The sequence below is a fragment of the Emydura macquarii genome, unplaced genomic scaffold (assembly GCF_026122565.2).
Source record: "Emydura macquarii macquarii isolate MOO-44397 ecotype Brisbane River unplaced genomic scaffold, CSIRO-AGI_Emac_v2 contig_587, whole genome shotgun sequence".
Classification (NCBI taxonomy): Eukaryota; Metazoa; Chordata; order Testudines; family Chelidae; genus Emydura; species Emydura macquarii.
Genome location: NW_027130724.1, coordinates 3,437,664 through 3,461,083, shown reverse-complemented (window position 1 = coordinate 3,461,083; position 23,420 = coordinate 3,437,664). Strand labels below are relative to the sequence as shown.

At 46.9% G+C, this 23,420-nt stretch overlaps 1 protein-coding gene across 3 annotated transcripts in view; it reads left to right on the top strand.

The window, feature by feature from the left end:
* Positions 1-4,340: 4,340 nt before the first annotated feature.
* The window catches only part of SLC25A22 (solute carrier family 25 member 22), an 87,477-nt gene continuing 68,397 nt past the window's right edge, over positions 4,341-23,420 (top strand). Inside the window, exon 1 of one of the 3 annotated variants that reach the window (XM_067540538.1) lies at positions 4,341-4,445. The gene's annotated coding sequence lies outside the window, so the exon portion shown is untranslated. Of the gene's footprint in view, positions 4,446-4,465; positions 4,569-7,778; positions 7,916-23,420 lie in introns of those variants that run through there. The other 2 variants (XM_067540537.1, XM_067540535.1) reach the window with 2 other exon arrangements.

Here is a 23,420-nt window from a genome sequence, read left to right as displayed (position 1 = left end):
AATTAAGCCTCCCAACAGCCTGGTAAAATCAAATGATAGCTGCAGCTGACAGAGAAGGAAATTGAGGAGGAAGGCCAGGAAATGACTCATTTGCCCTATGCCCTGCATTAGCAACTTATGGGCCATAAGAAGTCTCTCTTCCATTTTGTAACACTACACTGTATTGTGACGTGACTTCAGTTTGCTCTGGAGCAGGGATGTCTAGTGAAAGCAACCCTAAACATACCCCAATGCCAGTACTCCCAGGCTGAGTCCTAGTACCCACTCATTATGGCAACAAATGATTTAGAGATGGAAAAAACATAATAGATCATTGGTTTTTAAAGGCCATGTTCATAGGAGCATTAAGAATAGTATTTAGATTGCATTAACACTTAGTGGCAGCAACCAAGATCGGGGCCCTATTACACAAAGTGCTTCATATACATGGAGTGAGAGGCAGTGACTACCCCAAAGATCTTACAGTCAAAACAGGCACAGAAGTGTTATCTCCATTTTGCACATGGGAAACTGAGACACAGATATTCAGGGAATGTGTGGCAGAGTGAGACTTAAACCTAGACCTCTTGGGGCCTAGGCCTGTGCCTTAACCACAAGGCCGTCCAGCCTCTAGAGCAAGCTTCTGCCTCTGCCAGTGCAGGACAGTGTCTACACTCTATTTTCTCATGCTCTGCTCAGTCTACATTTTCCTGTCCTTAACAGCCTCCCATCACTTGTGGTCATCAGCCCTTTACGATAACTAACTCCTCTCACTCCTTTGTGTGTCCGCATCTCAAATATATGCAGCCAGTTATCATGTCCCCACCTCTGATCCCTCCTTCCTGTTGACTATCTAGCCTTGAGCTCTTTTCCTGCTATGTTATCTTGCATTCTCCCACATTGAGGCTTATTTTCTAGGGGTGGTGGAAAATTTTCAAAATTCAACGTTTTTCAATAAAAAAGAAAGGACGAGTTTCTCACAAAAACGTTCCTGGGTTTTGACCAGCTCTGTTCGATTCTTAGTTCATGTCCCCATTTCTAACCCTTACTGGGGGCCCAGTGCGAAGCCCAGGGACATTAATGGGAAGATTTAGAATTACTTCAGTGGATGTGGGTTCAAACCCAAAATCCCTGTGTATTATTTCTCTGTCCTCTGTTCATGTCACCACCAAATTCGGTATCAACTCTGAATGTCATTAACATGCTGTTTCACTCCCTCTTAGCGAAGATGTTAAATAAAACAGGACTTGACACTGAGGCTTGCCACAGCCCCCTTGATACATTGCTGTTTATAGCTCTGGCTGCATTCGCTCAGTTTTCAATCCACGTGACAGTACCAGCAGAATTAATTTTGGAGGTAATACTTTAAGAGAGACACAGAGACTGATTTTGCTGTCACTTCCACTGGTGTAAATCAGGGGTAAATCCACTGCCCATGGAGTTGCACTGATTGGTATAGACAAACCAAGAAGTAGGAATGCAGAGGATGGAATATAACTTGTGTTTTAGTAAGGCATTTGTACAGAGAGCCTTGGCAATTCTATTTTAAAAAGCAATCCAATTTGTGCTTCTGAAGCTCATGCTGCTTATTGCTCACTAGCTGAAGGTCCATCACATGATGGAGGTCTAATCAATACATCATGTGCCAACTGTCTTTGCTCTGCCTTCCAAGCTGTATTTCTACAGAGTCGAGTCCAGACTGCAAGAGTATTTGCAGGGCTGTATGGTGGCTCCTTTCCACCTCCTCATCACTGATCTAAGAGTGGTTATTCTCAACACATAATGATTGTGAGAAAATCAAACTCCATCTGTTCCAATTAAAAATAGGAAAAATTAACAGAAAACCTCACTTGCTAAACACTACTTGCCACCATCTCTGGCTTCACTAAAGAAACTGGTACTCAGGAGAGTTGCAAGAAGTAAATCTAGCTTCTTGGTAAGATAACACCTGATTGGTCAGTCTGATATCTACAGACCAAGTGGCAGATTCTGATGTCAGTTGCACCAGTGTGAATCTGAAGTGGCGTCACCGCCATCACTCTCTTTACTTTGCACCAGTGGAAATGACAGCAAAATCTGTCCCATGGAGCTTATGATCCATGTATGACACAGGCACATTGGTTCAGTAGGCGAGAAGTTTTTCAGTGGTCAACCAGAGATTATGAATTTCACCATAAGGATGGTTCCATTATTCTATAGGTGTTTACAGATTGTTTCTGTTAGTGTACAAGGGATTGAAATTAGATTTACTGGCTAGTGATTGACATTTGTAACACTGATCTGTGGGTTTGGCAAAAGCCTGACTAAATGTTCAGGGCAGGTATTAAGAGGTGGGTGGGCTGAGTGACACCCATTCTTAGCAGCAGAAGGTATGCCTAAGAGTCTAGGTTAAATATGCAGTGGTCCTTGGAAAACAGTGAGAGATCTGAAATAGAGACAGACCCCGAGTGCTATGTTTCCAGGCTAGAATTCTCCTACCGTAGAGTCTGAGTAACTCTCATGGAATTCAGTGCTGTGAGTACATGCTGTGTACCATTAAGTAGGAGGTCAGTGCTTCAGTTCACAGTCCTAGGCCCTGATTGTGAGCTGCGCTTCTCAGAAGGCCCAGCCCAGGATGGTGGTGTATGTGGCAGTGGAGCAGAAGATAGCTTTATGCTAATTTTGCACCTTTGTAATTCTGGGACTGCCAGGACCAATTTGGCCCCAGGAACTGCTCTAATGTATGTCTGGGCTGCAATGATCCCCAAAGGCCATCCAGCAGCTCAGAGCAGTTAGAGGTCAGAGCAGTCTGGCCATATCCCCATATACCTCTAAACCAAGGATAGAAAGGGGGAGCAGCGAAGGGCTTTTATATTAGCCATATGATACCCAGAGGAATTCCAAGATGGGGAGAGCCAGACCCTTTATACTGCAGCATAAGATGCTAAATTCGCTCTGGGTTTGCCTATGGGGAGGACACCCTGGATGCCCTCTTCCCTTTTGAAATGGTGACTAAGTCCCATCAGTCAGGATACAATTTATTACTTATTAATCAGAATAAACTGGTGCTGTTCAGGAATGTGCCACTCAACTCTTTCTGGGTTCTACTCGAACAGTTCACAGAACTAGACCCTGACTCCTCCTGTCTCTGCCTCACAGCAACAGTAGCAGAATCGACCAGGACACTGTGGCTAGCTGAGGTGAAGCTTCCAGGAGCTAGGGAAGGCTTTTGCAGTGAAGGATGCCAATCTGTGGAACTCCCTACTGCAGGGTATCAGGATGACTTCATATCTTGCCACTTTTAGGGCTGGATCTCAATCCTATTGAAGACCTGAATGGCAGTTGGATCGGGCCTTAGTTGCAAAATGCACCTCTTAGCAAAGCTTTCCCTCAGTGGCACACTGGTTGACAAGTTTTCCTTCTCCCTAAGAGATCTTCCTCTGAAGAAGGCCTGTGAAATAAGATCTCAATGATAGAGCTGTAGAAAAGATGGCCATAGCATTATTAGTTGTATTACAGTAGCAGCCAGCAATCTCAGCTGTGATCAGAGCCCCATTATTCTAGGTATTGCAAATACACATCATGAGAGAGTCCAGAACCCGAAGAGCTCAACAGCTAAATAGAAAAAAAAAAGAGATGGAGGCTGCAAGGCGCTATTATTATCCCCATTTTACAGATAGGAAACAGAAAGACTTAGAGCCCTATTCCCAAAAGTATTTAGATGCCCAACTCCCATAGATTTCTTCAGGAGTTAGACACCAAATACCTTTGAGGACTTGCCTGAGGTCACACCAGAAGTCTGTAGCAGAAGTCTGCCCTCCACTCTCCTGGGTCCCACTCAATGCTTTAATCACAAGACCATTCTTCCCTTTAAGCTATCCCACCACCTGCTTGGATGGTGCTAAGAAATCATGCCGATCAGTGCACTAGAAATTGGTTGACTATATTAGACCAAATGTGTCAAGGAAATTTGGATTTGTACAAGAGACAGTACAGAAAGCAATGAGTTGATTTGCTGCAGATTGGCTTCATTTCATGCTTCGACCCCTCTCTGCAATAATCTTCCCAAGGTTTTATCTGAAAACAACTGATATCAAACCATGTGATGGGAAAGTGTTTGTTAACTGGAGTTAGGAGCTACTTCCCAAAGTGGTTTCAACTAAATATCTGTTTTGAGCAGGTGCCTACATATAATGGTATGCAGCCCTGGCTGCTAGAGTACTAGCTCCCCAGGTGCTGATGAGAGAAAGGCAGAGTTTAGCTGATTTGTGATTCATTCTCTCCTAGCCTATGCTAATCTGGGCACCACCCACTTTTGCAGCCAGAAAGGATGCTTTATGGCAGGAGTGCATGAAAGTGACTCATCAAGAAAAAATGCGGCAGGTATCCTTCCAGCTTTCCTGAATGCCTAAACTGCTGCAGGGATGTGAGTCATCCCTGTGTTAGTGGGAAGTCTGAATACAGCCAGTTTTACACGTGCTCTCAGTGTAAGTACAGATCACTCTACAGATTCTCCGAATTAGTGAACCACTGCAGAGTTATGCAGCTGAACACCCATACTTTTATCGGAGGGAAAGCAAAGAATTAGTAGCAAGAGCCACGTCAAATGAGTGAGTCTAGCCTCCTGCCTTCTCCCTCCCCTCATACTCCGGGGGTTCCTCTGTTACCTCACTGGGTGGCCTCTGCTAAACAAAAAAGGAAGGGGTCAACTTTCAGGCATGAGGTTTCCTCTGGGTGGGTGTGGACTGGGTATACATGTGTTTGGTTTCAGTGCTGTTTCTTTAAGAGGACTGTGCCCTGTGACAGCTGAGAGGCTATTTACTGTTTCTTTTCACTCCCTCAAAGATACATTCTGCTATAATGGCACTGAGATTATCTAGTGTCTGATCCTGTTCTATGGGACTCTTTAGAGGGACAGTGCTTTGGTGGCAGTATGTCTTTCAGAACCATTGAAGTGCCTTGCCAGTGGTTCGCAAGGTCGCTACGTTGACACAACAGGATATTTCTCTGTGATGTTGTTGTGTCACGCTCTGCTGACTTTTTGTTAGGACTTGGGATATGGTGATTTTATGTCACGATGGGTTATTTAGTCCTGCCTCAGCGTGGGCGGCTGGACTTGATGTTGCTGGGTCCCTTCCAGCCTGACTCTTTCTAATTTCCTCCCTGGAGCATACAGTGAACTCAGAGAGAGTCAGGTAATGTCTTGAAATTTTAGGCTGTGATCTTTCAAGTTGTTCTGTTGCTCCTCAGGGAATTCTGTGCCACTGCGCAGGTGAAGAATTCATGTCCCCTGCAGATTTTTTTGTTTCTCTGCAGAATAATAGATTCTGATGGGGAAGGAAAGGGATTCTGCGAGAGATCTGACACCCCCTCCCTGGCAGCGGTCCTGACTGGGCACATCAGTTTGGGCATTGGGAGCAGCTGGGAGAGATGTAAATCACTGCCAGGAGGTGGTGGAGACAAGAGTAAGCGAGTGTGTAAGACTCTGACACTCTGGTTTGCTATTGTAGAGCACCTGACACAGAGGGGCAGGGCCCTGGAGCATTTCTGGAGCAGGCGTGGGGCAGGCCTGGCCCTTGTGATGTGTCTGGGTCAGATGTAGCCTTGCCTCCAAGTCTGTGTCTTGTGTGGGGGGTGCTGCAGGATGATCCCCCACCTCCATGCAGCCAGTGGCTTGTGTTCCCCGTTGGGAGGAAGCCCCAGGATGTGCCCTTTGCCCCCATCACTGGGCCTGCCCTGCAGAGGCCTGGGGCTGACATAAGTAGCTGTGGGGAAGCTGCAGGGAGCCTTGGCCAGGGCTGTCATTTAGGGAGGGCAGGGGGGCACCTGCCCTCTCCCCTGAGTTTCACACTACAGGTCTGCTCATGGTGCACGCCCCAACCCCAGGCGGAGCTCTTACATGCAGCACCACATGGGCAGCTCCCTTCCTCCAGGAGGTGTGGTTCTCTGGTTGCTGCTCCCATGATCAGTGTCCTCCACTGTGCTATGGTCTCTGGGCAGGCAAAGAAGGGGTCAGTGTCCCCAGAGGTGGTGGTGGTGGGAGCATAGGGTACCCTGTGGTGGGGGTGGATAGGTGAGTCGGGGAATTGACAGTGGGGAGGGAAAGAGAAGTCAGTGTCCAGGGGAAGGGAGAGGTGAGGGTATAGGGCTGTGCCCTGAGGAAGGGGGCAGTGAATGTGGGAGAAGCAGCTGAGGGGGAATAGTCCCTGGGGCAAGGATCCTGAGGGAAGGGGAGCTAAAGAAAGGTGAGGGGCTAGGAACAGCTGAGGCGATCTTGGGGTCCATTTGCCCTCTGAGAAGCAGGGAGCACCCTCACATCTCTCTGGGAAGAGACTGGGGACAGACACCGCTAAGCTAATGCCATTCTCTTAAGTGACTACTCTGCTCTCTGCCTTCCTCCTTGTCTCCTACTTCAGGGTCATTTATACCTTGATCTTGCGGTGAGGATCCGTGTGAGCGTAGGGGTTTCTCTAACTCTCCACTCCTGGGGGAATTTTTTTTGCTGTCTGTGTTGTCACAGAGGTACTTGCTGACAGGTATTTTTCAATAAATTACCAAAATAATGGAAACTGGCATGATTATATTGTGGTGCTGTTTGGCAGAATATGCAGAACATTGCAGCATTTTAAAATATCGTGTGCAGAAATGTTTAATTTTTGATGCAGAATTCCCCCAGGAGTATTCTACGTGGGCAGATCTGTGAGGCCAATGCTCCTTGCACAGTGATCTGCCCGTGGGAAACAACTTACAGGGCCGAGGCCTAAAAGCACTGCATGGCTTGGATGGTCTCTTCTCTCTCTCTCTCTCTGCCCCCCCCCCCCCCCCCACTTCCCGACCTCCACATACGTAAAGAAATATTACTGTGACTGTAGTGCTGGGGAAGAGGGGAAGCACTGGAAAATGAAGGGCTGTGTTTATCCATGTGGGCAGCCAGTGCAGGCTCTCCTTACGTAGCTCTGAAAACATCCTGTAAAACCGTGCCCCGGAAGGATCACTTAAGCTACCCAAAATCCATAAAATGTTGAGGAGCCCCCAGCCCCGAGCTGCACCTTATGGTCCTGAATGTGGCTGCACATAGAACTGTGTGACATTTTTTCAGACAAAACTTGATTTTAAGAAACCAAAATGCAGATTCGGTGCTACCAAAGTGTTTTGCAAACTTGTGTCGGTTTGAGTTTCACGTTGACACCTCTGAAGCAAAATGGGGAGGGGGGTGTTTTGTTTCTGGTCGAAATGGCTTTTTGTTTTGAAATCTAACTTTTATTTTAAAATCAATCAAACACACACTGAAAATGGCCAGAATTGAAACAGATTTTATTCCACCCCAAACAACATTTCTTCTCTCCTGACTTTTTAGAATTGCCAGAAAATCCATTATTCACCCAGCCCTTGTTGGGAGTGCTGCTCTGCCCCTGTGAAATTCAGGCTCCCTCGCTTGATCCCCATCTGCTGGGCCATCCAGTGGCCTTGTTTGTCTATAAATACCTTCTCCTTTGCAATGCACATTCTGTCAAAGGGATTGTAGAAGAGGAGGTTGATTTCCCCCCCCCCCCCAAGGGGAAGGACCTGTCATGTACCCGGCAGGGAGGGGATGTAACCTCCTCCGAGATGACCGCTGGTGGCGTTCCCAGTCTCATGCTGTTGCAGCAGCAAGGCACCCATGGTGTGTGTGTGTGTGAGAGTCATGGAGACTTTCTACTGACGTGGACGATTTCACGTGAAACCTCCTGCTGGGGGAGAGACCGGAGGAAGGGAGGGAGGCTGTAGCTCTCCAAAGTGGCCACAGGGGGCAGACGCGAGCTGTCTTTGGGGCTGGGAAAGGAACCGTGCAGACATCCTGCTTCGCTCGCCCCAGTGAAAGGAAAAAGCCGAGCCAGCGAGAGGGACGCAGGGAGGCTGCTGCTGCTGCTTCCCCCCCAGCCCCAGGCAGAGCGGAGAGACTCCAGCGGGGAGCGCGGTAAGAGCCACTGAACGCCCCCTGCTCCCTCCTCCCCCCGGCCCTGCAGCCTCCCTGGGGATGCGCCTGGCTCGGGGGGTGGGAAGCTCAGCCCAGTCCGTTCTCCAGCCGCCCCTTGGCCAGCCCTGGGAACCGCTGCCTGCCTGCTCCTGGGCGATCGCTGCGATCAATGAGCGGCTGGCAAAGGCACTAGGGCTTGCGAGTGCCCCTTGGCCGTGCATTGGCCTGCAGTCGGGCAGGGATTAATTAGGCTGCCACGTTGTGTGTATGTATGTGTGTGTGTGTGTGTGTGTGTGTGTATCTGTGTGTGTGTCTCCTTTCTCCCTCTGAAATGCAGAGAGAAACAGTGGGATTACATGCTATTGGCGGCAGTGAACGCCTCTACTACTACCAGGTGGTGGCATAATCTTCCCCAGCTCCACTCCAGGGACCCCTCCTCTTTTTTTCTAACATCCCACCCCCAATCTGTTGCATTATGCCCGCTTTCTGTAAACGTTTTTTGCTTTACCTGGAATTGTATCTTCTCTACCTGTCTGGAGATGCTGCTGCCCTCCAGCAGTCAGGATGCGTGGCTGGACTCCCGCCGCTAACCAGTGAGGGGCTGGAAAGTTGTGCAAATTCATGTTCCTCTTTCTTGCCCAAAGCTTCCTCTCGTCCCCCTGCCCCCAAGAGCTGAGAGGAAACCACTGAGTTGAGCATTGCACTTTCAAAGACCTGATTTGTTGCCTTGTTCCTGTTTGAGATGTAGTTGTAGGAGGGTGCAACCTTCCAATCCACTGGAAGTTTTGCAGTCAAGTACGGGTGTCTGAAAGGTACCAGGAGTTATGGCAGGGACTGTGAGGCAACACTCTGGGTTTTTGTTCCTGACTGTGACTCTGACTTGCTTTGTGACCTTGGGTGAGTCCCGCAACCTCCCTGGGCCTCAGGTCCCCCATCTGTGAGCTGGGAATGACTGACGTTAGTTTATCCCGTGATCTAATCTCTCTCGCCTCTGTGTCATCATGAAACTTAATTCGTGAATGTTTGTAAAGCCCTCTATAGATGTGTATACACTTCATCTGAGGTCTCAGAGACTGATGGAAAATGCATTAAGTGCAGGAGGTCGATGTTGGTTTTTTCTAAAGCTGTGTGTCTGCAATGCTTCCTGCCCGTTTATCTCAGCAGGCTTTCTTCTTTGCTGTGAGAAACCGTGACACCAGCCAGTCCTGATGGGCTCCTAAGACTTCTTGCAGACCTTTTGATTGTGGAGACCATTGTTCCTGCATCAGTGTGTGGTTCTCTGCTGACCCTGCTCTGATGTGCTCTCATGCTGCTCCACTCTGACAGCCCCATAGACTGGGAACATGTCCCTCGGCTTTCAAGTGGATGTCTCCCGCCACGTAGGCTCTGTGAGTGGCCACCATGCTCACTCCTGTCAGTTTGCAAACATTCTCTGGCAAAATAGGGCAAAAAATGTGTTTTGTGGATGACAAAGATCTCCAGACGCTCTTAGTATGATTTCAGCTGTAAACTGAAATCAACTATAATAAAACTAGTTTATAATCTGTGGGCATGATTCTCCTCTCATTCATATTGATGTAACCCTATTGACTTTGATGGAGTTTCTCCTTATGTATCCCAGTGTCAGTGAGCAGAGTCTTGGGATGTGTGTGTCCACATTTTTCATTTAGTGAGCCCCCATAGCTGTAAAAATCGTTTGCATTTCTCTAGAGCTTTTTCATCTAAGGATCTCAAAGCACTTCACAAACTTAAGTTAATGAAGCCTGACCACCACCCCTTTGAGATGAGTATAATAAAACTGACCTTCTTTACAGCTAGGAAAGCAGAAACATAAATCGGCTATGTAACTTACTCAAGGTCATATTGGAAATCAGTGACGCAGCTAGGAAAATAATCCAGGTGTGCTTGTGTCCATTGCTGTACTCCAACCCTTGCAAAGTGCTGCTTTCTACCACAGTGGTTCTCAACCAGGGGTACACAGAGGTCTACCAGGGGCACATCAACTCATCTAGATATTTGCCTGGTTTTACAGCAGGCTACGTAAAAAGCACTAGCGAAGTCTGTACAAACTAAAATATCATACAGACAAAATGAGAAAGCAAAATGAGAAATCAGTAATGGTGTGCTGTGACATTTTTATGTCTGATTTTATAAGCAACTAATTTTTGAGTGAGGTGAAACTTGGGGTATGCAAGACAAATCAGACTCCTGAAAGGGGTACAGTAGTCTGGAAAGGTTGAGAGCCACTGTTCTACTATGTTAATACTGTGGCTGTGTGTATGTGTGTGTATAGGCCTGGTGCTTTGGTTTTTCTCATTCAAGGTTTCTTTCCTTTTTAATTCATACGCCATGACAGTCTGCTGGAGTCTAACAAACTCCAGGGCAGGGAGCAAGGTGCATTTATTTTGTTTACCTTTTTTTATTTGTTTAAATTTCTCACTGGATAGAGCCCAAGTCTGGGACTCAGAACGCTCTGGGTTCTGTTCTCAGCTCTGCTACTGACCTGCTGTGTGTCCTTGGGTGAGTTGCTTCGCTCTCTGTACCTGTTTTTCCCTCATGTCCTTTGTCTGCCTTGCCCATTTAGAGTGTAAGCTATTTGGGTCAGGGGCAGTCTCCTACTACAGTGTGTGAGTTTGTGCAGCACCTTGCACAAAGATGCCTCAATCTCTGAGCCAATACTGCATCAATCAAGCCACTACTGTAATACAAATAAAATGCCGGTTGCTGCTATTTCAGGCTGCAACTGCAATGATTCTGATCAATGTTGCCTTCTGCGGGTAGCTTTCAATAAAGCTTTTTGTAAATAAGCACATGCATCCATGGCAATCGGCACTCAATGGGTCATCAAAATAAAGTAGTAAATAACAGATACCTCCGAATCTTATGTGATGTACAGTTATGTGAGAGGATTCTGACATCAGCTGGTTTATCCCTACCTGACTATCTCAGCGGGATAGCTGTGAAAGCAAAACCATAGCAGGCTCCTAACAGAAAGAGTTATTCTAACCTATGCCCCAGAAAGTAAGTACAAGTCTTTAATTGTGATATGTCTCCCTTGACAGTTGCCCCACACTGAAGTTCTTATCTACAAGATTTCAGCTGTGCATAATTTTATTTTATTTGCATTAAAATCTGACCCTGGAAGTCATGTTCTCTCCTATCACCATATGTGTGGGCCACTTTGTTTTCCAGTGAGACTAGGAATAAAATGTATTATGTTGAGAATCACAATGATTACATTATTTGCAGGGGGAAGTAGAATATGGATCAAATCCAGACTTTAAGAACTACTGTAGGAAAGCATTGTCAAGAAACATCAGTGGTCAATTTTTAGATCTAGCAACCTTGTTAATATCCTACATAGACACCAGAGACCTAGTCAGATTTCTTTTCACCATCGGGTGATGGAAATGTACAGTGTTCGGTTAACCAAGGGGTATAAATGACTGATAATCTGTCAGCACCATTCACTTCCCTCGCTGCCCTCCCCATTCATTTAGGGGTGGCAATGGGTAACATTTGCATGATTCCTTGATCAGCCCAAAGAACTAGAAGCTTGTCAGCATGGAAATCGGCACCAGTACTTGTGTTTTGTCAGAAATCTAGAACATGGGATCAGTCTACACAATGATACCCTGGTGTGGGTCACAGCTAGAAGAGATTGAGCTAAGCATTTGAATTTTATATGCCCTCAAAGTTTGGAAGTTGTTTGGGTCTGGGGGTTTTGTTCAGGCCCATCTCTAATGAGAACTTCACTGATCCCTTGTAAAATGCACTAGAATACAAGCCATATATATTTCACATGCATGTACAGTAAATCTTGCATAATATCTTTCATGCTGAGTATTGTGAAATACTTCAGAGGGAGGCCAAGCAGAGGGGGAGATGTCTGGAGCTGGGACAGCAGAAGAGAAAGTAGAGAAGGAAACATTGTGAAGAGCTGAAGTAGAGTAAAAGATGAGAGCTGACACCTGAAAAGAACTGATGCGGGGCCTGTAAATACTCTACTCTCAGAGTGGTGCTTACAGGGGGGCACCGTGCTTACAAATCCCAGAAGTATCAAGTGATCATCTCTTCACTGCAACCAGATAACTCCAAGCAACTGGGAAGGTCCCACAGAGAGGCAGTGATGAATTAGTCAGCCACCTGCTCTTGGGATGGTGCATCTGGGTGTTGTACAGGGATGTGTTCTGTATCCCCCCATCTTTGCCCAGCCACAGCGGTGCCACTGTGCAAGCCTTCGACTCTGGCTTGTCAGCTCAAGCTGTAAAGCCCAAAGCCTGACTGAGTCTTTGGAACTCCTTGATTCAATACCCGCGTCATCCCAGGTGTCTGCGGCTTCTTACACACTTAGGTGAATCTTCACTGGGCTGAGAGCCCTGCCCAGATTTCATCCCCTTTGAAATGTATCTCAACCCTTAGTGCTGGCTGAAGACTCAAAATCTCTCTGTTGTAGGGGTAATTAACGAGCATGTGGCAGCTGTGGAAAAGTGGCTTATTTTGGTGAAGCAGCTGGGATGAGAGGGAGGTTGGGGTCCAACTATCTTGGCAGAGGGAAGCTCTGGCCATGTCCACTCCACTGGAAAGTGGACAGTGCTCGCTGGGGCAACCGTGGGGTGAGGATTTATGAGGAACTGGGCTCTCACTTCAGCTAATAGTGCTTCCCTTTCTGGGCCCTCTGGCTCAAGTGGGCCTCACTACCGGGGTCACCTTGGGAAAGGAAAGACCAGACTTGAGAAGCTCCACTTCAGCACCTCTCCACCTCTTTCCCTTCAGACGGCTCCCTACATGGCATGCCCCATCTGCCATTATCTGGCCATCATGCCTTTCATCTCTCATTAGAGCGCCTCAGGTGCTATTTAACCAGCATGGCAAAGGGAAAGAATGTTAACGACAGTTGTTCCCCACCCCCCTCTTTTTATCACAGACTTCTAGTGCCTTCCCTCGTGGTCCCCTGTTTCTTGCACCGGCCACACGGGAAGGGAATACAGTGATTCCTACAGAAATTCCTTCAGCTCAGTATCTGCAGCATTGAGGGACTGCAACGTATAAGCTGCAAGACCTACCAAGGTGTAGTAATAAGGTTAAATATAACTACACCTCGGCCCTCCTTCTCCGTCGTCATTCTGAATTTTTGGGGCTCTGCAGGGAATTGTTTGACCACTGGTCTAACTTAGAATAGCCCCAGGGCTACTCCAACGTGTACACTGTTTCTCATGGCCCTGCAAAACAGAATATTCAGAGTACAGTCTGGCTGGCCGCACCTCCAGAATATTTCTGATCTCCTGTCCGTGTCCGAGGAGTCTGGGGACAGAGCTGCTGTTCCCAGATCCCTCACTAACTCCTCTATGCTCAGGGAGGCCCTCTGCACAGGAGGGATTTTCAGTGGGCTGTTTGCACCCACTTTAAGATCCCTCCTATATGCTGTCCGAGTGGCATAAAAGGTCACTCATTAGCATAACTGTGAATCAGGCCGCTGGGGTGCATAAAGCCAGAGGCCTACTTTTGTGAAGAGAAACATTCAAAATATTTTGTGAGGTGGTCACAAGCTGTGGAGATAATGTGTAACGAACTCTGGTTTGGAATGCTCAGGGCTGGCCAAACTCTCTAGTGAATGCACTTAATGTATTGTGTACATGTTATGGGAGAATGTAACTGTCTGTTCAGGAGCATCTCTGCTATTTCACATTTTCTGAACCACTTCATCACAGACAGACACATCCTCTCAAGGACCTAACTTCCCCTTTCCTTCTCCTCCGCCTCCATTTGACTTTCTAAAAACTTCTCCCTGGAGGTGGCTCTGCCCACTACTGGTGTTCCATGGACGGGGGAAAGAGCTTCAGCTGGTGTAAACAGGCATAACTCCGTGGAAGTCAGTGGAGCAACTCCTGTTTGCACAGCTGAGGATTTGATCCACAGTGCGAGAACCATTAATCTGTATTAAAATAGAAATCCAAACAATATTCAAAGAGAATATTAATTTCATGATTAGACGCTTCCAGATTTTGGGTGCCTAACATTACAATCGCCTATGCAACCTTAATTCTACTGCCTTGTACACATCCATTATGGCAGACTTTAATTATCATTTGAGGAATAGCACATTGTGTTGTACGCTTTTCCTTCTATAACTATATATACACGCATAGCATTTTATAACACTTTATCATTCTCTTATAATGGGCCAGTTAAAGCAATTATATCTATTGACTTGAGACATTTTATATTAATTCTTTTTTTTTCCCCCTCCAGTATCCATTTTAATAACTCTGTCAAGACCCATGTGGTATATTAAGCAGCGGCAGGCCACTTTTCTTAGGTGCATTTCAGAGAATGGGGCAGTTAACTGCACATATGCACGGTCACATACGCACGGCATGTGTTTTCTTAAGTGCAGTGCAGATGCTCAGATATCACTGATGTTGACCTATATAAATCTAGATATAGGTAGATGGTACCATGGCATTGACCTGGAAAGTTAAATGAGCTGCAAGCATCAGCCTGTGTATGGCAGCATATTTTTCCCTTTCACTTTGTGTTTTTCCTATTACTTTGTGTTGTGTGCCTAATATATTGCATATTGTGCGGCTTACTGTGTGTTTCTCATGTAAATAACTGTCTGGCCTTTCTGGGCTAAGACCAATTGGTGCAAATATCAACTTTGCCTGTCAAAACTGGTGCAGCTACAGTAATGATTGTAATCAGGGTAAATACCCTGTGTAGACAAGGCCTAAACTTGTCTCCTTCTGAACTCTATTTTCTGCAAGATAGAATTTTTCTTATGATCGTATCATCCTTTTATGGCTGTACCATACAGAATTCATAAGCCCTGAAGAAGGGAGTGGGAGTCACCGCTACTATTAGCATCCAAACTAGCTGTGAATTTTCATGGGTACCAGAAAGTAAGGATGTGATAATGAACAAGATATTTAACTGAAGGAAGGAGGAGGGCAGGGTGTGTGAGAGTGCACTGCTTATCTGATTCCACATCGCTCCCTGCAATGCTTTAAAGGGACCATTAATAATTAGTGAACCCTGCTGACTTCCTGGGGACATTAAGTTATGGAATCATTCAGGCTTTTCTTGTTCAGTGGTGCCTGTAGCTCTGAAAGCTAATTTTCTGGCCTCTCCTTCAGTGGAGGTCCAATCTTCAGCTGATGTGAATGTTCCTTGTGTGTTTGTGCGTATTCTCCCCTCTTCCGCCCTCCAGGTTGTGTGGAGTGGCTCGCTCTCTCCTGTCTCAGTCTGTCCCCGTTTATTGCTGAGATACTTGAAGTTCAGATTCTCCATTGCGGCCACGACAGCAGGGTGGGCTGAATGTTTCACGTGGGGTGGCAGTGACTTGCATGCACAGTTCCTAGCAGGGCTCGACAAATTTGTTTTGGAGCTAGGAGCCAGCCCAAAAATTAAGGAGCCAGATGACGTGGGCCCAGCGGCGGGGCGCCCTGGACGGAGTGCAGCAGCCACTCTCCCAGCCCTGCCCCTTCCCCTCACCCCTCTCCCACAACGTGGGCCCAGCCACGGTGCTCCCCCATCCCAGCCCTGCCACGTGGGCACAGTGACACCCTGGCTGGAGTGTGGCGGTCGCTCCCCCTGGTGAAATACTAGGTGCCAGACTTAAATTTCTAGGCACCATGGTGACCTGGCCCCTGGGGTTTGTTGAGCCCTGCGCTAACGGGAGCCCATAGCTATCACTGCCGCAGTCTGAAAAAATATGTACACATGGTGGAGTTGATGCCTCAGGGGTGTGGTAACAAGCTACAGACTTTCATCTCTGCATCATGAGTTCAAATGTAGGCCAGGCCATTAGTGATCAGGAGTTGCTGTCTGAGGGCTCTTTGGTGTCAGATGTTAAATGAGTTTGCTAGTCTCACTCCATTTCACTTTACTGAAAGCATCATGGCCTTAGCTGGTTGCCTTATTGGTCACCTCAACAAAAGCGATGAGGCGAAGGACTGAATGGGCCAGGAGTCAGATCTCCCTTCTCTTGTGCAGAAGGGGGACCTCCAGGTCAGGGCTGAGGTACTTTGGCTGGCACGTGTATTCCTGTGCAGTGCTGCTACTTGTGACTGATCTGCTGCTCAGCGGGTAAACCAGAGGACTCTAGTCTGCATGGCTGGGTTCTGTGTGGCCACTCTGTCATCTGAGGGGGCGGGCCTCCCATTTTTTAGGTGGGCCCCATCGACTGCTCCCAGCCATGATAGGCTGGGATCTTTCACCTGCACCACGTGCTAATAAAAATAACATGGTCGCTCTTCATAAATAACACTGCTTTGAACAGAATCAAAAAGCCCGACTGCGAATAAGTCGCTTCGCTCTGTCCTGGTCTTCCTTCACTCACCAGCATGGAGGCCAATCTGTTAGTTCAGGTTATTTAAAAGCAGAGAGAAAATTGAATTGCCTGGTTTTGCCAGGTAGCAAAACTGTGTGCTGCAGCCAAAATCAAACAATGACAAGTCTGTTTCTTTGTTGTTTTTTTTTAAAGCTCTGATTGCTAGGGGCTTGGTTTCTCCTCTGGACAACTTCCCCTTATATAGCTGCAAATAAACTCTTGAAATACTTATTTTCCTATGACAGCTGCTTCTGCTGGCATTATTGCTTGAGAAGGGATGTGCACGCCGGAGTGCGAGTTTATTCTTTGACTTTGTGTCAGAGAAGAGTTGAATTTTTTTTTTTTTTTTTTAAACCCGGGCTGTTGAGGTCTTGTAGCCTCAGAGCAGCCCACTGTGGTCTCTTTGTAAGGGGGACAGCAATGCAATTTTGGTTTGTTTCATTAAAAAACCCTTTTCTATTGTAATGAGCTCCTGTCCTCGTTTTTCATTGCTCAGTGCCGTTGTTCCTAAAATGTAGCTGGATGACCAGACACTTTCAGGCCTCTCTGTACCAAGCTTCTGCTGGTGCTATCTGCCGGTATCATGATTTCCCTGGCCCATCTCTCCCCCTTTCTAGGCTTGAACAATTTACCAGATGCTTCCTAGCCAGAGGCCTATAGGAAAGAAAAGCAGGGTTGGTACCAACCAGGTCCACAGGCAAAGTCCTGCTGGGAGGCCCACTCCTCCTTCCCTCCAGCTGCTGGGATTCTTGGGGGTAGTCCAAATTCAACAAAGCACTAAAGCATGTGCTTAAGTCCCATCAGAGTTTGTGTTTTGCTGAACAGATGCTAGAGTGCTGGACTCTGTTTTAAATGTGCACTGGGCATTATTACTGTTTGCCTTGTAGTAGCACCTGGAGGCCTCAGCCAAGATGATGGCCCCATTGCGCAAGGGGCTGTACATATACTTAGTGAGAGACAGTTTCTCTGCTCCAAAGAGCTTCAGTCTAAATAGCCAAGACAGACAGACAGGGTGGTGAAAAGGGAAGGATTTGTTTTACAGATGGGGAATCAAGGCACAGAGAAACTTGACTGAGGTCAAATGGGAAGTTTCTGTCAGAGCCAGGAATCGAACGCAGATTTCCAAAATCCCGGTCCACTGGCTTTAACAGTAAGGCTGTCCCCTGCCTGAAAAAGAGGTAAAGAGGTGCCTGGTTAATTTAAGTCCTTGCTCCACATTATCTGGCTGCTGCTGGAAGAGAGCAGCTCCCCCGCTCTGCATAAGGGAGAAGAAATTTGCTTTTTAATGAAAGCTTTAACCTTGCGGCAGTTGATAACATGGAGCCCCCTGAATCATCTGAGGAAGTTTCCTACTTGCGCCTAGTAGCAGGTGGATTTTTCAAGCCCTGTACGTCCTCCTCGTGCCCCCTCCGGAGTACAGAGGCTGCTTCCTCCAGCTGCTGCATTTCCCTCTCTCTGATGTTTCATACAAGACGCCTGTACTTGCTGCATGCAGCAGCAATATGGTCTCTGCTCTTCCACTTGGGCGGGGCCACTTTTGCTGCATTTTTTTTCCCTTCCCCTTTCAGGCAGCTTTTTTAGCTATCTCTGAGGCACAGGGAACATGAAACTGTTACTTCTGGTTCCAGCTTCCAGACAAGTCCTGTTTTGCCTACAAACTAGTATAGAAAAGGGGGTGGAAAGCCTGATCCCGGCAGAAGAGGAATATAGGCTCTTGTGATTAACTCAATCCATTTTAACGTCGGATTGTTTCTACCATTGTAAGGAAGGGAAAGGGAAAGCAAGCTGTACCGTGAGCTCTCCCTCCTCTCTGTGTTGTAGGGTGGGTGCGGGAAGAGACTGTACACCTCCTCTCATTTGCAGATGGGGTGTGGGAAGGGAACTGAAGTACAGATGTATTAAGTGACTTGCCCGAAGTCACAGAGGAAGTATGTTCTAGAGAGCTGGGAATTGAACTCAGAGCGCCTGTGTACTAGTCCAGTGCTTTAGCCACAAGTTCATCCTTCCTCTCTGGGTGAGCTGTGCTGTAACATGGGGCTGCATAGAACTGCCTGAAAGCTGGTGGCATCGTAAGACCTATATGGTTTAGTCCAACGGGTGTGAACTGGGCCAAACCATGCTAGAAACTGGTTTGGAACCAAGTGGATTTTTTTTTTTAGCATCGTTCTAAATGGTTTGGCCAGCACATCATCAATCCCAAACAGCAGCTGAAACGTGGTTCAGTAAAGGCCATGTTTGAACTGTGTCACACGTGGCTGCTGTATCCACGATGCTGGGGCCTTGTGGTTTTTGCCCATCAGCTGGGTAAGGGGAGACGGAGCCTGCTCAGAAGCTCTTTGGTGTCAGTAGGAAGATGCACAGTATGTTGGTCACAGTGGGTTTGATCAGGCCAACAGAGCCTTTCACTTTGAAGTGTCTGATTTCAGTCCAGCTCAAGGCATTAACGACCGGAGTCTGTTCCCATGTGTTGGTGGCCTGCGGGCCTGTGTGAAGCGAGTTGGTATTCTAATGGGTCGGCGTGCATATCACAACTGTCACTCGTGGGCACCCTTACAGAGCAGGCAAGGATCGAAAGGGGTAATGGCGCCTGAGCAGCCCGCCTTCCCTTGGAGTGGGTGGTATGTACAGGTCATGGCTAAGGCATTGCAGCTGGCGTTGCTGCTCTCGGTTGCATACTTTGCTCTGTGGGAAAAGAGATTACAGACTTCACGGTTGTTAATCAGGCTCCTTTCCCTTGTCCAATTGTCATTAGTCCTGTTGTGGTGGTGAAAGGGGTGGCAGTGTGCCAGGTATAGAGCCACCTGGAGAAATGTGGCCTGTCTAAGAAACATGCACCAAGGTGGCTTGGTATCTCCCTAGATACGCCAGTCATGGTAAAATCCCTGACGATGTATGAAGTCAGGGTTCAAACACTCCTGTGCTGTGAACGATACTGGCAAGGTGGTTAGAACCCTAGAGTCAGGGCAGGGAAACATTTAGCCCCCTCAACCATATGATAGTATTTTTGCTGGATCAGAAAGAAGGCCCTGAGTTAGTTTCAAGGCAGACTTTTTTTATGCCACCAAAAGCCCCCTTTCTTTGTCTGCTGGTCTCTGAAAACTCAGTTTTGAACCAGATTCTGTGAACGACTCCAGGGAGTGGTACCTTTCTGGAGGTGTTTATAACCTGAGTGATTCACCTTATTCTTCCCCCCCCACACACGCGCACGCTGTATTTGGTTTCTGGAGGAGTTATGGTATCCCTACCCTCTGGAGCTGAATACAATCCCAGCCCACAGTGATGCATAAACGTAATACAACATGATCCCCAGAGATACTGCATTAGATTTTGATGTCTGTCACAGCAGTGCTAGTGCAAACAGGACACGTGAGGTTTTGAACCATGTCCCCTGACCTGCCTCCCAGCAGAGCTAAATGATGCATTGGTGGAAATGGCAGTACATGGCAGCACCTTGTCTGTATTAGAGCTCCCATCAGTGCTCTCAGCAGTGCTGTTGCAATTTAGCTAGGTACTTATATGGCCCTCTCTGCTGGAGCTTTTGCGCCCCTCACAATTATTAATAGATTTTCTCCTCAAAACGCCCCATTTTTACAAGTAGGGAACAGAGACACAGTGTAGATGAAAGAAATTGGCCAGTGTCACACAGGGAGTCTTAGCCTGTGAATTGAATCCAGGTCTCTTGTTCAGTCCAGCACCCTATCCAGTAACACTGTCCTCCCTACCCCAGCGGTGGGAAATCTTAAGAGAAGTCTGATTTGTCTCAATGTCTGAGGAAGAGGAAGGGTAGTCCAGTAGGAGAAAGGTCCTGGGACACCCAGTTTCAATTCTTTGCTCTGCCACAGACTCCCTGTGTGACCTTGGGCAAATCATGTTATGTGCCTAAGTCCCTTTTGAGGATCTGTGCCTTGGTTTCTCAGTGTCTCAGTCCCTGTCTGTAAAATCACACTCCCCTATCTCACAGAGGTATTGTGAGGTTAATACATTACTGTATTATCTGAGCACCTCACCCTCTTTAATGTGGGCCAGGGAAGTACCTTAGGTCTGTTGCATTAAAGTATGGCCTCCCTTTTTGGGCGTTTCACTTCCTTTTTTGGTTTTATTTTGCTCGTCCAAAACAAATCTGCCATCCGGCATGTTAGAGACAAGGTAGATGAGGTAATAGCTTTTATTGGACCAACTTCTGTTGGTGGAAGGGACAAGAATTCAAACTTCACAGAGCCCTGGAAGCTATTATCTCCCCTACCCTGTCTCTCTCATATCCTGAGACAAACACGACTACAGAAACACTGCAACCACCCCACATGTTGGACATAGAGCTTCCTTTTCAGCCCATCAGTGAAGAAGCTTTCAGCCTGTGTGTATATGCAGTGGAAGATCTTGTTAGCCTGTCTCATTTACTGGATCTGGCTGTTGTTTATGGGAGCATTTAAAATCAATTAAAAACCTGTGCTCGTACAAAATTACACTGCATTGACCTGACCCTCGTTTGCTGGATAATCTGTGGGAACCCTCTTATCACTCAGTTAGCAGTTGGAAGTTTGCTTGAGCCAAGCAGCTGTGGTCTTTGCAGAAAACTTAGGATTGGGATGCATTGACCTCTCTTCTGTGTGTTCTTTGAATATAATTCAGAGCGCAAAGGAAACAACTCAGACCCTACAGTGACAAGTGCTATAGATAAATAACCACAACGAATCTCCAGCTCTTCCCGAAGGAAGAAGTGATTTGCAGAAATATCTCAACAGATGGTCTGAATTTGGCTCTGGAAGAAAAGACGGCCTGGTGAATGCTGTGCCTTGTGTGTGGGCGTATGCATGAGCCAAGCTCTGCTCATTGCTGGAGCTCCCTGTGCTAGATGAAGGACATGGTACAGGATGTTTGTTGTCCCCCTCTTGGGCTTCTATGTGCACTGAAGGGATCTGCACACTTATTCGGTATCGGCAGCGGGTGCAAATGCATCCTTGAGCTGCTCTTCCCAGGCACAGATTGTGATAGTCCATAGTCTGGGGCAGACAGGGTGACACTTGAAAGTATGCACACACTCTGCTCAGACATGTGCACCCACCTATTCATCTCTCAGCTCAGCACAGATGTGTCCTTGTGACGCCCTGCACCCCCATGTTCACCCTTACAGTATAATTGTTTATTGTTGAATGAAAAGGATGTCATATAAGATGTCTTTAGTATGCTCATAAGCTACTGATCATTATTTTTATAGTACTATGTATGTTGCAATTTCATGTGGTTATGAGCCTTCACTATGTAATATTCCCAAAGATGTGTCCTCATGGCTTGAAACGTGTCCAGGCAAAACTCTCCAGGAGCAGAGCGGCAGTTCACACCTCATCAAGGTGTGTACAGGACAAACCCAGCTCAGCCTTCCAGGAACAAAGGACTGGCCTGGGCATCGATGGAGGATCAGTTGGACTCTGGAGTGAGTCGCCTCCCTTCCCTTGATCAGCTTGGAACCATGAGGAGGTGATGCTCACTGACTCAGGACATGAATGAGTCCACATAAGGACACTGTTTGTCACCTGAGCCGGGGGGGTGGGGTGGGGAGGGTTGGATAAAGCCCCCGAGGGAGAAGGAACATTAGAAAAAGGGGAGACATTTGCCCTGCTCTCTCTTCCACCTCCATCTGCTAACACCACCAAGCAACTAAAGTGCTGACCAGAGGGGAGAGCCTGTCTGAAGGGAAACCAGCCAGCCGGTGGTGAGACTCATCAAAGTTTTGTAAAGTTGCTGAAAGTGTTAAGCTTAGCTTAGAATGTGTTTTACTTTTATTTCTTTTGACCAGATCTGACTAGTTGTGCTTTGATTTATACTCACTTAAAATCCTTCTGTAGTTAATACATTTGTTTGTTTGCTCTACCTAAAGCAGTGTTTTTAGTTTGAAGTGTGTGGGAGACTTCACTGGGAGTAACAAGGCTAGTGCATATCAATTTCTTTGTTAAATTGATGAATTTATATGAGTTTACATTGTTTAGAGAGCAGCACTGAACATTGTAAGACGGAGATTCATAGGGTTGCATCTGGGACTGGGAGTAGTGACTGGTGTCTGTTGTAGAATCCAAAAAGTGGCTGGCTAGAAGTACTCACTCACTTAGCTGGGAGCTGCTTACATGCTGGAGGTTGTGCGTGAACAGCCCAGGAGTGGGGATTCTTGCAGCAGAGCAGAGTAAGATGGACTTCAGGAGTGGGGGATTGGGGTGACAGCAACTTGCCAGTCCAGTTTTTGCACCAGGAGACTGTCACAATCCCAAAGGATCATTTAATCCAGAGATAAGAACATTGTGCACGCTGATCTGCTAGAAAGTCATAACAATTTTCGTTAAAGTTTAACAATCTATGTTTAATGTCATTTGTGTTACAGTAGTGCCTAGAAGTCCCAGGTGAGATCAGGGCCCCATTGTGCTAGGTGCTGTACAAGCACCTAGCAAGAGACAGTCCCTGAAGAGCTTGCCATGTAAATAGACAAAATAGATAGAGTGGGAGAAAGGGAGTATCAATATTCCATATGTGAAACTGAGGCATAGAGGCTAAGTGATTAGCTCAACGTCTGTGGCAGAGCAACCAGTCTATTTCCTTAACTGAGAGACCATCCTTACTCTGTTGTTAACACAATTGTCTTATTAGAGCTAATGTCAGATTCAATAGGGTTGTTATTGTGTGCTGTTTAAAGACTAGGCAGGGCAGTCTAGAGGCTGCGGCACGTGGCTGGGAATGAAGGGATCAGGTTTCCTGTGCAAGCTTTGAACGTGTTGGGGATAATTTTGTAAAAACCCTTGAAAAGTTTCAGATGGTGTGTACGTTTATTACTGTGTATTATTTATTATTCTGCAGAATCTGTTATCACCGACAATGTCAAATTACTATGGATGTACCTGGGGGATAGGAGACCTTGGCCCAGTACGTGTGTAATTTTATGTACAATAATTGTCTTTCTGATTTTTGGTGTGTAAAATGTTTCCCACATCTACTTTCACTCAGTGTAGGAGATGTGGTTTAAGCACGAAAAGATCCTATATCCAGAACTGTGTGCATTTTATTTGTCCGTAGCTTTCATAATATACTGAGAAGAGCTAACCAGTTTGTCTACTTTAAAGACTACCACAGACTTTGCTATTTCACAGCATGTGGTGTGAGAGAGAACTCAACGAATCACTTTATCCCAGA